Source organism: Lissotriton helveticus, chromosome 2_1 (genome assembly GCF_964261635.1).
Source record: "Lissotriton helveticus chromosome 2_1, aLisHel1.1, whole genome shotgun sequence".
NCBI lineage: Eukaryota > Metazoa > Chordata > Amphibia > Caudata > Salamandridae > Lissotriton > Lissotriton helveticus.
The window spans coordinates 2,102,032,512-2,102,050,311 of NC_136059.1; positions in this window are offsets into that span (position 1 = coordinate 2,102,032,512).

Here is a 17,800-nt window from a genome sequence, read left to right on the forward strand (position 1 = left end):
CCAGAACGCCTCAGCCAGACTCATCCTCGACATCCCACGAAACAGCCACATCTCCGGACATCTGAGAGACCTGCATTGGCTCCCCGTCAACAAAAGAATCACCTTCCGTCTCCTCACCCATGCACACAAAGCCCTACACGATCAAGGCCCGGGCTACCTCAACAACCGAATCAACTTCTACGCTCCCAAACGCCACCTCCGATCAACCAGCCACGCCCTAGCCGCCGTCCCCCGCATCCGAAGAGCGACAACAGGAGGAAGGTCCTTCTCCTACCTGGCCGCCAAGACCTGGAACTCCCTCCCGACCGACCTGCGCCTGACCCAGGACCACCTCTCCTTCAGGAAGAAGCTCAAGACCTGGCTGTTCGAGCAGTAACGGCACCCCCCCCCCCCCCCCCAAGCGCCTTGAGACCCTACGGGTAAGTAGTGCGCTCTATAAATGTCTTTGATTGATTGATTGATTGACCCCACCCACCTCTCTCACACACCCCACCCACCTCTCTCACACACCCCACACCCCACCACCCTCCCTTTTGACATGGGGGCCTGTTGGGAGTTGTAGTGCTGGTCTCCCACACACCCCACCCACCTCTTTCACACCCCACACCCCCACCATCCTCCCTTTTGACATGGGGGCCTGTTGGGAGTTGTAGTGCTGGTCTCTCACACACCCCACCCACCTCTCTCACACACCCCACCCCCACCACCATCCCTTTTGACATGGGGGCCTGTTGGGAGTTGTAGTGCTGGTCTCTCACACACCCCACCCACCTCTCTCACACACCCACCCCCACCACCCTCCCTTTTGACATGGGGGCCTGTTGGGAGTTGTAGTGCTGGTCTCTCACACACCCCACCTACCTCTCTCACACACCCCACCAACCTCTGTCACACCCCCATCCCCACCACCCTCCCTGTAGACATGGGGGCCTGTTGGGAGTTGTAGTGCTGGTCTCTAACACCCCCCACCCACCACTACCCTCCCTATAGACATGTTGGCCTGTTGGGAGTTGTAGTGCTGGTCTCTTACACACCCCACCCACCTCTCTCACACCCCCCACCCCTCACCACCCTCCCTTTTGACATGGGGGCCTGTTGGGAGTTGTAGTACTGGTCTCTCACACACCCCACCCGCCTCTCACACCCTCTCACCCCCCCACCCCCCACACTTTTGACATGGGGGCCTGTTGGGAGTTGTAGTGCTGGTCTCTCACACACCCCACACACCTCTCTCACCCCCCCCCACCCCCCACCACCCTCCCTTTTGACATGGGGGCCTGTTGGGAGTTGTAGTGCTGGTCTCTCACACACCCCACCCACCTCTCTAAAAACACCCCACCCACCTCTCTCACACCCCCCACCACCCTCCCTTTTGACATGGGGACCTGTTGGGAGTTGTAGTGCTGGTCTCTCACACACCCCACCCACCGCTCTCACACACCCCACCCACCTCTCTCACACCCCCCACCCACCACCACCCTCCCTGTAGACATGGGGACCTGTTGGGAGTTGTAGTGCTGGTCTCTAACACCCCCCACCCACCACCACCCTCCCTGTAGACAGGGGGGCCTCTTGGTAGTTGTGATGCTGGCTGCTTTGACAACATGCAAGGCTGGGAACGTAGGAGACAACATTTGTGTTTGGTCATGGTGGGTGCATTTGAGCCCAGGACCTCACATTTGGGTCACTATGTGGCACACGTGCATGGATTGGGGCCAGGGAGATGTCTGTTGGCAGTTGTGCATGGCAGACCATGGCAGTGTGATAGTGGTCATTGGTTTGTACTTACCAGCCTCTAGTCCCTCCTCGATTCCTTCCAGGCTCTCAGGGTGCAGTATGCCCAGCACCTTCTCCTCCCATTCTGCAAATGGTATGGGCTCCGGGGGAGTGCCGCCGCCAGTGTGGTGTGCCCGCAGGTGGTTCTTCGCCCTGATGCCTTTCACCCTTGCCTTGAGGTCGTGCCACCACCTCTGGATCTCGTGTTTGGTGCGTGGCACAGTCCCTGACGCATTCACTCTGGTCACTATCCTGTCCCACATGTTGTTTTTGGTTGCCGAGGTGGTCTGCTGGACTAGGGTGCCGAAAAGATGTGGTTCGACACGGATGATTTCATCCACCATGACCTTCAACTCACTGTCTGTGAACTTGGGATTTTTCTTTGGTGCCATGGTGTGTGATGTGCAAGGTGTTTGTGGGGTGGGGTGGGATGTGCAGTTGTGTGGTGTGTAGGGGTGGTGTTGTGGGGGTTTGTGTGGTGGGTGTGTTTGTGTGCTGGTTATATGTGTGTTTGTGTGTGTCTGCTGTTAGTGGTATTCTGGCTCTTGCTTGCAGCTATGCTGTGATGCAAAGGACTGTGGTAGTGGGAGGGATTCATTTTATACTCTCTGTGGTGGTGGTGTCCCAATGGTTGTTGCCAATCAGGTGTTCTGCGGGTGTGGTGATTTTGGTGCATTTTCCGGTGCTTGGGGGTGTCACTGGGGCGTGTAGTTGCTGGGGGTGGGTGTTTCAGGTGGTTGGGTGTTCTGTTTAGTGTGTTTTCTATTTACTTCCGTCTGCCATTTTGTAATCCGTTTGACGGCAGGGATGGTGTTTGTGTGGTCCTTCCGCAGTCATGGTCCGTTTGGTGATGCATTGTTTCCGTGGCGGTCGAGGACGGTGGTGAGTTCCGTTGGAATGGCGTCGTTATCCTAATCGCGCGGCCGGACCCTCCGCAGGTATAGCGGCGGTTGGGCCTGTTCCCGCGGTCATGTTCGTCCGCGGCGGAGGGTGTTTCTTTGGTACCGTCCGCTTACGGCGGTCTTGGGTGTGCTCCGTCCGCCGCGGACGGTGTTTGATGTGATTCATCCGCCGCGGTCGGAGTTTCTTGACATAAATATCCTAATCGCAACCGCAGATTCTCCGCGGTGCGGTCGGGAGTGATTTTGCTGCGACCATGGCGGACGGAACCCGTTTCCGTCCGCCATCCTAATAGGCCCCATGGTGTGGTCTCTTTTTGTAGTGTGCCTGGTGTGCCCCTTGTGAGTGCTTCACGGATGCTTTACACATTTCCTCCGGAGTTTGGCTCGCCCGCTCTGCACCACGCTACCCGTTTAGGACGAATAAGGAACTGGTGGGCTTGGTCCTATTTTAAACCCCCTCTGCTACACTTCTTCGCCCGGCCTGCTGATAGAATAAAGATGCTATCTTTCATCTATTGTTACAATTTTACCCTGGAAAAATGACTTGTGAAATTATTTTACAATATTGACAAAAATGTGATGGGTTATTGAGTTTAAAGAAAACACAAAAATAAAGTCTGATTTAGATACTGCGACATAAAAGCATTCAAAATGTTAGACGTACGTTTGAGATGACTTAACTGCCAATATGATAATCTAAAAGATTTAAAAAAAATAGTGATATATGTTTTCTTTATGCATAGATAAATGTAGTAAACAAACGATAACATAGAAATTTCTGTATAAGAATAAAATAATTTATGTGTTATAAAAACGGTTTATAACTCAAGAATGTGTAATGTGAGCACTGACAAACTATACAAGAGATGTTATAATTTGTGCTATGTAAAGGTCTATTTTAAATGTGCTTTTCAAATGCTGAATGATGTATCAACCTATAATGTGCAAAGTGACTTACAAATTATATGCGGAATAATAATGACCCGTTCAAAATTCTTTTTAGGGGTACCTTATACTGACATGAAAATTACAATTCATTAATCTTTCTAATTGAAGAATTAATGCACTGTTTGAATAAAGTAAGTTTCATATTTTAGCACAAATTCATTGTGCACAAGCTGTGTTTCATGAAGGCTTCAAAACTTGATTTTCTTTCCTAGTATGAACTTATGAACTGAATAGTCTGAAGCCTATGGGAACCTTTCGTAAAGTTTCTGCTTGTACGCTAACACTCAATGATTCTTTTCACGTTTGTAGCTTACTTTACTAGACTTAAAGCAAAATTGTTACTTCCTAGAGCACTTGCATGGGAGAGGACTGACAAAGGATAAGAACATGATCTCGCTTATTTCCTAAATGTCACAACCAATCATATGACTAAAATACAGTGGACCTAAGGAAAATGCAAATTTATGGATTACCTAATTTGTCCCAATTTAATACTTTTACCTACTATATCATCTCATCCTACTGAAACTGATCAGTGGGACAGAGTGGTCCGACAAATTTGGTGATGTCAAGGGGTGTAAAACAGAAATTGATGGAGTATAATTGCCTAAACTCTGAACAAGGCGTCTCCTATCTTGTCTATCTCCTCTCTACCCATTTTGCGGTACAGAGACTGACGATTTGGACTTCAAGATTCAATGCAAACTGTGACAAAATACTGTTTTTACTGCCGGCTGGTATGCTTCTGTAGTGGAATCTTTCTGGCTGGAAGGTTTCTGAGAAACAGCTGTGGCATTGACGCTGCAGTTCAGACAGGGACAGACAATCCTGTCCATGAACTGAAACTGGTCATTCAAACTTTTACTGAACTTTCAGTGATAGGATTTGTATTGAGAGACAAGCTGCTTGTTCTGCCAAATCATGGGAGTAAGAGGACCGGGGGCATTGAAGGTTCTACCTGCCATCCGCTTGCCATCTAGAAAACATAGGCCGCTGGGGGGCACTGACCGGCTGCACATGCTGCCCACTGCAGGCTGTCAGGTGGGTGGGCTGGAGTGGGGTGACACCTGACATTGTTTTGCCGGAGGTGTGACCCTGCAGGCTAGGTGCACAGTCTAAATATCGAGTTTTATATATGGACCTACAAAAATATCGAGTTGGAAGTATCAAAGGTATAGAATATCGAGGTCAAGAATATCGTTGGACAGAATATCGACCCTAAGGTAAGTAATATGTTTTTATTTTATATCGATGTAAGTAATATCGATAGCATATATATCGATGTAACAAATCTCGATGTTACTAATATCGATATTTGTATTATTGTTATGTATTTCATTGTGCATGTGTAATATGTTTATGTTAAGTATTTTAATTGTCTTATATTATATGTGTACTATTTTTGTATATTAATAATGTTATTTTTAAGTAAATGTTATGTTTTAGTACCGGAGCGGGTTGTGGGTTTATTGGGGAATTGGGTGGGAAGTAATTTAATTCTAATTAATTAATGATTCATATTAATTTATTGGTATGGATAATTATTTTATTTATAATTAATTATTAATTGGCAATTAATATTTTAATTTATCATTAATTTTTAATAGGTAATAATGTTTTTTAATTGTGATTTTTTTTAAAATTGGTAAATAATGTTTATAATTGGTAATTCATTTTTTAATTGGTAAATAATTTTGTTAATTGGCAATCAATTAATATTTTTAATTGGTAATTCATTTTTAATAATTATTTTTAATTAATTGGTAATCAATGTTTCATAAAAAGTATTATTTGGTATGAAAAATAATTTTATTGTTTACGAATTGTTAATTGTGAATTAATAATTTTTTTTGTATTGAAAAATATTTTATTGTTTAATATTTATTATTTGATGACTAATATTTATTTAATATTTATTGGTATTTATTGTTAATGTATTCTTAATTAATTATTCAATTGTAATTGCTTTTAATAATTATTAATTGTTTGTAAATGTTGTAGATTTATTGAAAAATTAAATTATTTATTATTTTACATACAAAAATGATTTATAAGTATGTTATATATAAATTCTACGCTATCCAACGTTTTCCTTACTGTTACACCCTCTGGAGTTGGAATAATAATTTTTACCCCTACACTATCCAACCTTTCCCTACTGTTACACCCTCTGGAGTTGGAATAATAATTTTTACCCCTACGCTATCCAACGCTTTCCCTACTGTTCCCCCCTCTGGAGTTGGAATAGTAATGTTTACCCCTACGCTATCCAACACTTTCCCTACTGTAGCACTCTTTGGAGTTGGAATAGTAATTTTTACCCCTACGCTATCCAACACTTTCCCTACTGTTGTCCCCTCTGGAGTTGGAATAGTAATTTTTACCCCTAAGCTATCCAACGCTTTCTCTACTCTTGCCCCCTCTGGAGTTGGAATGGTAATTTTTTAACCCTACGCTATCCAGCGCTTTCCCTACTGTAGCACCCAATGTTATCATTACTGTAGTTTTTTTTGGACTTTGAATAGTACTTTTAATTATTTAGCTATTTAATATTTGAATTATTATTTTTGATAATGTAGTATAATATTAATTTTAAAAATATTAAAAGTATGTGCAATTTTTTTTATGTATTAAATATGATTATTTACTTTGTACTTATAATATTTCATGTTTAGATGTTTTTGTAATTTATCATATTTTTTAATAATTTATGAGTTATTAAAATAATTATTAAAACGTATTATTAGGTAAGTATATATTATATTCACTGAAAAAACCATAGGTTATAGACCATATATAGTTAGGAATTAGCATTTAAAAAACCTTATTTTACTCACACAAAACCATTGAAATTCCATATATAGTTAGTTGCACTAACTATATATCGCGCACCTGCAATCCACTGCTGATGATGTCACATATTACATCATTCATGACATGGTCAGTGACATCACTGATGACATCACTGATAACAACATCCAGTGATTTTATGTTTCTGTAAAGTTTAAATATGTCTTACATATTGAAGAATGAGTGGATGTATAAGTGTATGGACGAAGGATTTAGTAGGTGCATGACTGACTGTATGAGTGAGTGATTAAATGTGTCTCACTGAGTGCATGGGTTAGTGACTAAACTGTCTTAATTTGTGCATCATTATGTCTGTTGTTCTGTAAACTGCTGCATGTGTTGATCAGTAGCTATATGAGTAACTATATGGGTTATTGATTGATTGTCCAAGTATTTGAATGGGAGACTGAGTGTGTGTGTGGCTGGCTGGGAGGTGTGTGACTCTGTGCAGATCAATGTGTACTTGTATCAATGATTGTATAAGAGAGTAAGTATGTGTTAGTATATGTTTGAAAATGTAAGGTGCTCTATGTTTAACTGTATAGATTAGAAAATGGAAGTGTGATTGATTCTTTACAGGACTGACTAGGTGTGTGAGTAACTCCATGGATGAGTGGCAGAGTGTGAGTGTCTGTATAGGTGTATGAGTGCATATGATAGTGTTGTAAAGATGAGTGATTGTATGTATGAATGATTGTATGGGTGAATGAGTGTGTAGACGTAAGAATCAGTGAGTGCGTATGTAGTAACTAGTATTGGTGTGTCAATGGTTTCAAAAATTATATTCTGTATTTAACACTCGGTGTAACAGAGGTTATATTAAAGTGTGAGGAGATGCATTGTATTGTCACATTAATGATATCATCATTGATGTGACCATTGATGTCAAATGAGATATCATCAGTGATGTCATCAGTGATGTCATTTGAGATGTCATCAGTGATGTCATCAGTGATGTCACTGACCATGTCATGAATGATGTAATATGTGACATCATCAGCAGTGGATTGCGGGTGCGCGATATATAGTTAGTGCAACTAACTATATATGGAATTTCAATGGTTTTGTGTGAGTAAAATAAGGTTTTTTAAATGCTAATTCCTAACTATATATGGTCTATAACCTATGGTTTTTTCAGTGAATTTTCAAGGTTTTGTAAATGCTAATTCCTAACTATATATGGTCTATAACCTATGGTTTTTTCAGTGAATTTCAATGGTTTTTTAATAGCAAATATCATAAGCTGTCGAATGTCAAGTACGTGGTAAGTAAAAACATTTTCGTGTTTATGCACACTGATCTGCTTTGAATGCTGCCCCCCCTCCCCCTCATTTCTATTAGGAGTACTCTCTCTTTGCAGATATTGAAGGGTAGTTAACGCAGGCCTTTGCCCCCGTTGTAATCCGTCGTGCCTGCTTCTCTCTCCATTTGATTGATTGTTATCCAAGCATTTACTGTTTTAGAATTGGTTCTCTTTGGTTCATTCTCTATTTGCAAACAAGCACAGAGTCGCAATACTCTGTTTAGTCTTTGCAGATAGTGAACAATCGTGTAAAAAAACAAAAGGAATCGAGCAAAATCAGTAGGCCACTAATGGGATCTCTTTTTGACCTCGCTAAAATAGAAACATTAGGAACAACCCCTCATGAGAAATACGAAACTAGTGAGATGAACTGAGCTCCACACCATGATGGCTGCAAGACAGCTCGGCTCCGCCACCCACCCCGCCCAAAATAACGATAAACTCTATGCAAATATTACAAATATATACAACACACCAGCAAAGTAACAGGGTAAAACATTTTATTAAATAACTATTTACATAACTATTTTATACTTTTTGTTGCCCGATCCGGCTAGCTCAATCGATCGAGCATGAAACTCATGCACTCTGATAGTTCAAAGTTTTGAGGAGTGCTTGTAACACTGTCTGAAGCCTATTTGCACTTGCTACAGCTTCACTATTCTCAATGTAAGTGGGGGCTGTTTGAGGACGTGACTGCATTTGAAAACAATGTGATGCGGTGCCACCCTGAACCGCTTGACGGAGGCCCCCGAGGGACGGTGTGATGGCGCGGACTCGGAGGGGGCGCTTGGCTCCGGCCCCCTCCCCAAGTCGTGTTGCCCTGGTGTGGCCTGAGATCGCCCCCGACATAGGTGGCCGGCTCCCGGGGTCAAGCGGAACTTTTTGCCTTTTGGTGACTCTTCCATTCTTGACCTTGTCCCACAATCCGTTTCACCTAAAGACACGCTGTAGTGGGGTGCCCCTTTACCGTTTCAGTTGCCATTCCGCCCGCTTTTGCTACACTGTGCCTCTTCCGCTATTCAGCTGTTTACCGCCCGCTCTTTCGACTACAGCATCTCGCTCACCATGTACTTGAGTTGCTCCCGCTCTTGCGGTGCAGCGATAGGCGGCTGCCACAGGACTCTCAAAATGGCGGCCGGCTCTTCAGATTTGGGCGTGCTCCACTAAAATGGCCCTGCGACACCTTGGAACTCGGACGCTTGTCTGCTAGAGCTTGGGCTCCATTCTCGAAAGCATCCCCTCAGCCTTGAAGATTCTACAAAAGTCTTGGGGGCCCCCGACTCCCGCAGGCTTCTGGTGGGGAGCGGCTGCCATGATTGCTCGTGGAATGGCCACGACGGAGCTACGAGATGGTGGTGCTCTCATGCTGACGCCAGCTTCAGTCTGAAACATCCAGAAACACTGTAGACTACCAATTCGATCAGTTCCGGTAGCGCCCCAACGTGACCCGGTAGAGAAGAACTTGCCCTCCCCTCTTTGACTGATGGTTCTTGTTGCCTGTCCCTTCTGTTGTCATTTAACAGAACTATTTAGCCTGCTGAAAGGGGTTGTGTTCCAACCGCTGGTTGGTGGAGACATTTTGACTATATTCTGGACCTGCGTTGTCGCGTAATGCGTCATATGACGCGCCGCGTTAGCGCATCCGGAAGTGCTCCGGTGCGCGAAGCGCAGCTTCCCGGAAGCGATCCGGGGCGCGGCGCGCAGCGCGTAACGTAAGCATAACAGGTCATGTGACTTGTTAATAAAACTTTTCACTGGTTCATTTTACTTTTCTTATTCTAATGATGAAAGGCTTGGTCATATGACCTAAAAATTACGCTTTTTATTACTTTCGAACATTATTTTTTCTTAAACATATGTTATAATGTTCCAGGCTAATGTACTTTCCCGGAAAATTTACAACTGTCCTGCAAGTAAAATATATTCCTTTTTCGAGAAAAAGGGCGTTTCTTCGTCCCATGACGGAGCCGTTGAGCAAAAGAGGCTCGGCCTGCTGTCTTAGTCGCCGATACGCCTGAATATCAGATTCTTATCGATCACTTTATGTTGCAGGAGTAGAAAACACAACAGCCCTTGACCATTTATCTTTACTGCGTTCCTGCGTATTGTACCTTTTACCCTTCATGTAATTGGACTGCTTTATTTCACTTGCCTTTTACTGATTCTAAAACAGTGACTATTATTAAAAACTTTACCAATGTAAATACTACTACCATGTTTTCTTTTAAAAACCTTTATTGTGAAAATGTCAGTATACAAATACGGGCCTATAACCACGTGGGCCGGCCACGGAGCAAACTGTAATCGTATATGATGAGTAGACATTTACACTGTAGAGGAACGTAACGGGCGGGCCATTAGGTTGCAAGAACTAAGGTGTCTAACAGTTGCGGAATCGGTGGACGTACATTTTATAATTAAAATACGACAGGGCCAGTTACAATAAAATTATCTAGATATACATTTGCGGGCAAGTACCATGGGTGACGTTAATTCGAACTTTCAATAGTACAGTAATCAATAACACATCAGAACTTAATATCAATAGGGATGTCGAAATATTCAATCAATTCTCGTCCCCGCCCGCCATGTGCTTCAAAACTGCATACGTATCTCGTGATATCAAGGTTCTGCAACCAGTACACAACAAGGAGTTACGAGTCCCATTTATTCCGGCGCCATTTTGGGCGAGGACGGGCAGGTCCAGGATATAGTCAAAATGTCTCCACCAACCATCGACTATGATGATGTTCATATGCTGTATTTATTAGAGTAACACTCATCTGTCCACATGAAATTAATTTGCCACAATCTAAACATGTCATTTTAATCTTTCCAAAGTTCGTCTAAATATTTGGGACCGTTTCCCTTGCCTCTGATGCTGTCAGTGCCACTTCTTTGGTGAATGTACTGGCAGGTCGGGGGTTCTCCTCCAAATCTCTCTTTTGTGCAGCACTATAATTAATCGGCGCCACCTCTCCATATGACGATGCATGGTATAGTTACCATAACTATATTTTTTTTCGGTTCCTCTGGAGAGTACATCGTGGCAGATGAGGCAGGTAACGTACCGGGCATTTACCTTTTTTGCATGTAGAGGAAAGGAAAAAAAATTCGAGCGTCCGAGTTCTAAGGTGTCCCAGGGCCATTTTAGTGGACCAGGCCCAAATCCAAAGAACAGGCCGCCATTTTGAGAGTCCTGTTGCAGCCGCCTGTCGCTGTAGCATCAAGAGCGGCCGAAACTCAGCTGAATGGCAACTTAAACGGTAAAGGGGCGCCCCACTACAGCAGCCGAGCCTCCACCTGGGGAGGCCCGTTCACGCCGCCTCCCCCCCCCCCTTCGGGCACCCCACGCCGTTATTCGGAGCAGCATTGTAGGATGGCCACACCAGTGCGGCAACTTGCTAGACACCACCTCGGTGCCAACCGAATCTCAGCGCCTTGTGGTGTCTTCCATTCCGAAAATATTGTTGTGCTGCCTTCGGCCTATTCGCCGCAAGTGCGCACGCAACTCAGCTGCATAGCGAGTGAAACACCAAGGGGCACCCCACTGCAGCCGAGGAACCTTCATCTTGGGGGTGACGCACAGCATCACATTGCTTTCCAATGCAGTCAGATCCTCAAACAACCCCCACTGACTGACGCAAACTCACAGGCCAACGGAGCGCCCCACGCCGACTTTCGGCACAGCATTGTAGGATGGCCACACCAGTGCGGCAACTTGCTGGACCCCACCTCGGTGCCATCCGGATCTTGGCGCGTTGCGCTGCCTTTGGCCCTATTCGCACATCGGTCCGCTACTGACGCCACCTCACAGGCCAACGGGGCGCCCCACGCCGACTTTCGGCGCAGCATTGTAGGATGGCCACACCAGTGCGGCAACTTGCTGGACACCACCTCGGTGCCATCCGGATCTTGGCGCGTTCTGCTGCCTTCGGCCTATTCGCACATCGGTCCGCTACTGACGCCGCCTCACGTGCCAACGGATTTTCTACGCTTTTTATACCCTATGCCGCATAACAGGTCATGTGACTTGTTTATAAAACTTTTCATTGGTTCATTTTACTTTTGGTTTCCTAATGATGGAAGGCTTGATCATATGACCTAAAAATAACACTTTTCATTGGATGAAAACTTTTTTTTTTCCCAAACGATGAAAGCCCCACCTTGTTTCTGGATGTTTCAGACTGAAGCTGGCGTCAGCATGAAAGCACCACCATCTCGTGGCTCCGTCGTGGTCATTCCGCGAGCAATCATGGCAGCCGATCCCCACCGGAAGCCTGCAGGAGTCGGGGGCCCCCAAGACTTTTGTAGAATCCTCAAGGCTGAGGGGACGCTTTCGAGAATGGGGTCCAAGACCTAGCAGACAAGTGTCCGATTTCCAAGGTGTCCCAGGGCCATTTCAGTGGACCAGGCCCAAAAAGGAAAGAGCCTGCCGCCATTTTGAGAGTCCTGTGGCAGCCGCCTATCGCTGCACCGCAAGAGTGGGCGCAACTCACCTGAATGGCGGATTTTGGCACAGTGTACCAAAAGCGGGCGGAATGGCAACTGAAACGGTAAAGGGGCGCCCCACTACAGCAGACGAGCCTCCACCTGGGGAGGCCCGTTCACGCCGCCTCACCCCCCCCCCCCCCGGGGCGCCCCAGGCCGTTATTCGGAGCAGCATTGTAGGATACCAAAACCAGTGCGGCAACTTACTTGACATCACCTGGGTGCCATCCACATCTCAGCGCGTTCTGCTGCCTTGGGACTATTCGCACAACAGACCGCTACTGACGAGCCACCCCCCGGGACGCCCCACGCCGTTATTCGGAGCAGCATTGTAGGATACCCAAAACCAGTGCGGCACCCAGGCAACATCACCTGGGTGCCATCCAGAACTCAGCACGTTGTGCTGCCTTGGAACTATTCGCACAAAACACAGCTACTGACCATTGTTGCTTCTTTTTTCCTAAAAATGTATAAATGTTTTTACTGTTTTTGTTGCGTTGTATATATTTATAAGTTATTAAAGTTTTATAATCCTACTACTTTGTTGGAGTGCTATATATTTTTAATGTGACACATAATTGTAAAAACTTTGATGTACAAAGAGGCATCCCTGGAATCTTCCGCTTCAGGCTCGGTCCCCTCCCCAATCACAATACAGGATGGTTTTCAGATAGTAGGAACGCGTGTGGTGTGACGGATCTCATCGGGTGGGGGCCTTGATCTACTGTAACTCCTTTGAAGAGGGGTGATTCTTTACAGCTGGGGCCATAAACTACATCTGCAGGGCTACCTGATAGCCTGGGACCGGCCTGGACAATCGGACACAGAGGAAGAGGAGTGTCAGAGGGTGCGGTAGTGAATAGGGCGAAAGGGAGGTGTCGGGCGGGCACAGGGTGTGATTCTCAGGGAAGAGCAGCGCAGATGGGGGGAGGTTTATTGCCCATGCATAAGACAGAGAGCGGGGGTGACCAGTGCCTGGGGGAGATGCTTGCGAGGGTGGGGAGCCATGCTAAGGATCGACAGCGTGCAGAGAGTGGGTCTGGTCAAGGCATCTAAAATGGCTGCCGTGCACGACAAAAGTGTGGCATTTGAAAAAAGGCAAGATGGCGCAGACAATGTTTATCAACACTTCCTGATTTCCTTCGAATCGAACGTTAACAGACGTTATCTCTCCCACACTACCGGTCCCCCTGGGCTTAAACGCCGAGATGGTAGGGACTGCATCCCGTGGACATAGGCCGAGACGTCACTCAGCAGAAAAAAAAAGAAAAAAAAAAGTCTATAAACATACAATAAGTTAAAAGTCAATCATTCTTGTTTCCTTGTAGTACGCTCCCCAGTCCGCTTCCCGTTACGCGAACCGGGCGCACCCCACCAAAAAAAAACGTGTTTTTGGTTTTTTTTTTGCCCCGCGGAGCCCTTTTAAAGCCTCCACATCAAACCTAGGGGGTCAGGGAGGATCTACTATGCCCCCTTATGGTCATTTGCCCCTTCGCTTTGGCCTCCTCTTGTCTCTCGATCCTACCGAGAGACAAGATGGCGGCCGCTCCGTACTGTTTGGAATGTTTACAGACACCGGAGAGCCAATCAGCTTCGCTTCGCAAAGCTCCGTAACGCGAAAAGTACGCGAAACGGAGCGCTACCCGGGACGCTGTCACAGATATATATCTTTTTTTGAACGTTAATTTCTCAAAATCCACTGCAGCACATATATTGAGACCCAGCAAAGGCACATCGGGCTACCGGTCCCTACAATTTTGCCAAGTTTCATGCAAATCCATTCAGCCGTTCGATTTTCTTTTTTTTTTTTTTTTTTTGCCCCGCGGGGCCCTTTTAAAACCTCCACATCAAACCTAGGGGGTCAGGGAGGATCTACTATGCCCCCTTATGGTCATTTGCCCCTTCGCTTTGGCCTCCTCTTGTCTCTCGATCCTACCGAGAGACAAGATGGCGGCTGCTACGGACTGTTTGGAATGTTTACAGACGCCGGAGAACCAATCAGCTTTGCTTCGCAAAGCTCCGTAACGCGAAAAGTACGCGAAGCGGAGCGCTGCCCGGAGCGCTGTTACAGATATATATCTTTTTTTGAACGTTAATTTCTCAAAATCCACTGGAGCACATATATTGAGACCTAGCAAAGGCACATCGGGCTACCAGTCCCTACAATTTTGCCAAGTTTCGTGCAAATCCATTCAGCCGTTCGGGCTAAAAGTGAGGCCAACCGCCCTATGGAAATTAACATGGGAAAAACGCGTTTTGGGACCCCCCTTTTTTCTCGGCCCTCCCTTGACGGACCCCACCCAAATTTTCAGGGGCTGCTCAGAAACAAAATGTTCCATTTTCCTGAACATTTCAGCCAATTCCGTCCACAAACGCCAAAGTTATTAGACATAGAATTTTCAAAAATCCCATAGAGAAAAAATCCTAACTATATATACCTACTGGCGACCGCCAGTAGGTAATATTTTATGTATATTTTTAATTAATGTTATATTATTTTATATGTATTATTTAATAATTTTAAACATTATTAAATATTTTTTAACTATGTTTATTTGGTTTATAAGTATTATTTACTTTATTTTACACGTTTTTAATTACAAAAAAAAACCATATTTTTAATTACGATATTTTTAACATCGATATTTTTTTCGATATTTTTGTACTTACCATGTTGTAGATAGGATGTCGATATTCTTGCCTTCGATATTCCAGCGTCGATTTTTCTGTAGTACGATATTTTGTCCGTCTATATTCTGTCAGTAATTCTGGAGGCTAATGTGACCCCTTGGCTCAGACATTGCTCAGCTACCGACAGACAACTGACTGCTCCTGCTGTCCCCTTGGGTGAAATGACTGCTCTCATAGATGGTTACACCGGGTTTCCCCCTCTTTTTCTGGCACCAAAATGAGGAAGGACAAGGATACAGCGCTCCACACCCAGTCCAAGGTGACAAATCAGCAGCTCCATCTTGTAGACTGGGCCAACGGGACCCAAGTGAGGGGCCTGCACAGACAATGGCCCCTGCAGACATGAGCGCTATCTTCTTGGCTATCTGAATGTCCATAGAGGCAGTTGAGACCAAGGTAGGAGAGGTTGACACTGATATAGTGATCCTCAGAAAGCACCTCCTCAATGTAGCTACTAGGATGACTGTGGTGTAAGATAGGTTCTCCATGGACGAAATAACATCACCACCCTTAAAGCTAACATGGCAAAGATGCTTTCCTTGATAGCTACCATTGAGCAGTGACTGGAGGAAGCTGAAAACAGATCAAGGCTGAATAACCTGCACTTTGTGGGGTTCCTTGAGGGTGTTGAAGCCCAGTCCTCCATGACATTTCCCGACACCTGGTTGAAATCATGCATACCAAAAGGGGCACTGTTGCTGTGATTTGTGCTGAAGCAAGCTCATAGCTCACTGGCCCCCGGCCACCCCCGGGGACTCCCCTCACCCTATGATTCCCAAGCTGCTCAGTTGTTAGGAAGAAAGATGCTATCCTCCTAGAGGCCCGCAAGGCAAGACACCTAAAGGTGCAGCCCAATCACATCATGATCTTCCTGGACTAATCCTGCTCAACCCAACTCCAAAGAAAGTCATTTGACTGGGTCAAGCAAAAACTCTGAGCATTAGATATCTGTTACATATTGATCTCTCCTTTGCGGCTCAAAGTGCTTTTCCAAGATCATACACATTTCTTGAAACTTCTGAGGCAGCATGGGAGTGTGTGTTGGAACACCGAGACTCAATCGCTGAGGGTGCAGCCCCAGCGGAGACCCATTGGATGATGGCAGGTCCGCAGGCCGACGCCTGGTACTGTTATACTCCAGAAATCACACTCCTGGTGGAACCGCACATGAAACAGAAGACAAGGGGATCCTTTGAATCCGACCCCCATGACAAGTCAGTTTTGTGGAGGTGAACTCACTGCCTCCAAACCCACACTTGAACCCGCAGTAAAAATGCTTCCAAGGGGGTGGCTCTGGCCTTAGGCAGACAGGAACTGTCGAACATTTACAGGTCATACACATCTAAATCCTCATCATGGGAAAAGGTCCAATACATATGCTCCTCAACAGTTTGATTGTTTTGTTGTTTCTAATTAGAATGTTAGGGTGACAGATGCTTCTGGGAGGGAAGTATAGGGGAGGAATTAGCTGGTGGCAAATGGGATATTATTTTTGGCTTACTGTTCATTAGCACTGTCTACAACTACGGCTGAGCTTGTGATGTCTTCTGGAGACAAGGGCCACATCCTGCCTATCAACAGTGAAAGAATCCCAAACACCCCTATATGGTCCCATCTACATACTCACATCCTCCCCTTTCTGTCTGCATAGACCTAAAAACTGTGACTTAACATCATGTCTTGGAATGTGAATGGCCTCCTAGATCGCATTACGAGAATGGCAGTCCTACAATATGCCAAACGCTACCAGTCCCTCATCTTGATGTCCAAGAAACCCACCTGTTGGATTTGCACTGTCCCTTTCTTAGTTGCTATGGCTATGAAAGTGTATTCTATGTGAAATTCCCCCAGAATTCGCAAGGAGTTGCTATCCTCCTTCATAAAATCCTATCTCCCACTGTGACTGCCACAACTGCCTGCCCATTAGGCTGGTACATAAGGGGGAGGGTCTTTTGGAAGGGAAAGATTATAACCTTCTCAGTATATACATTTCACTCTATCAATACCCAGGAGGTGTAGCCAACCTGACACAGGTCTGGGATGCACCACGGAACAACAGTGATCGGATGAGAATTCCAGGCTACCCCAAGGCCTGATTTGGACACCTTTGACCATCCTACTGCAGCCTGCATGACACAGGCAGATAAAATAGGAGACTGGATGCAAGCCCTGGGTCTCTGTAACAGCTGGAGAATCTAGCATGATTCTAGAGAATATAATCACACATTGGCCTCCCTTCTTCATGCATTGGCTTAATCCTCCTCTCAACAATTTATATGCTGCAGGTCACTTCGGCAGACATATGACTATGGGGTATTTTCAATCACTCCCTAGTGGCAGCGAACTAGGGGGCTGTGGCAAGGCACTGTGAATGGTAAAGCGCCTCAACACCGGGTGCCTCCAGAATAAAAACTGTGTAGAACTCCTCTCCACTGAATTATAATGCTAGTATACACTCAATTAGGGTATGGTAGACTTGCCAAACATTCACTGGCCAGCAGGCAATATCACCATTAGGAGGTTTGCAAAGTGCTATCTCAGACCAGCTGTAAAAAGGAGAGGGCAAGCACCATGGCTGTCCTCAAAACTTGTATTCTTGACCTTAAACAGCAACACACTAGGCACGAAAGTGAGATCCTCCACAGCCACCAAGTGAGATCCTCCACAGCCGGCTGATTGCAGTGGAAGAGACCCTCTGACAAGCTACGATGGAAGATGCACACTAGTGTTGGATGGCCTCAACACAATGGGTCTCTAAACACAGTTATAAATCAAGGAAACTTCTATACTGGCTAATTACCAAGGGTATGGCATCCCATATAGTGCCTGCGATACT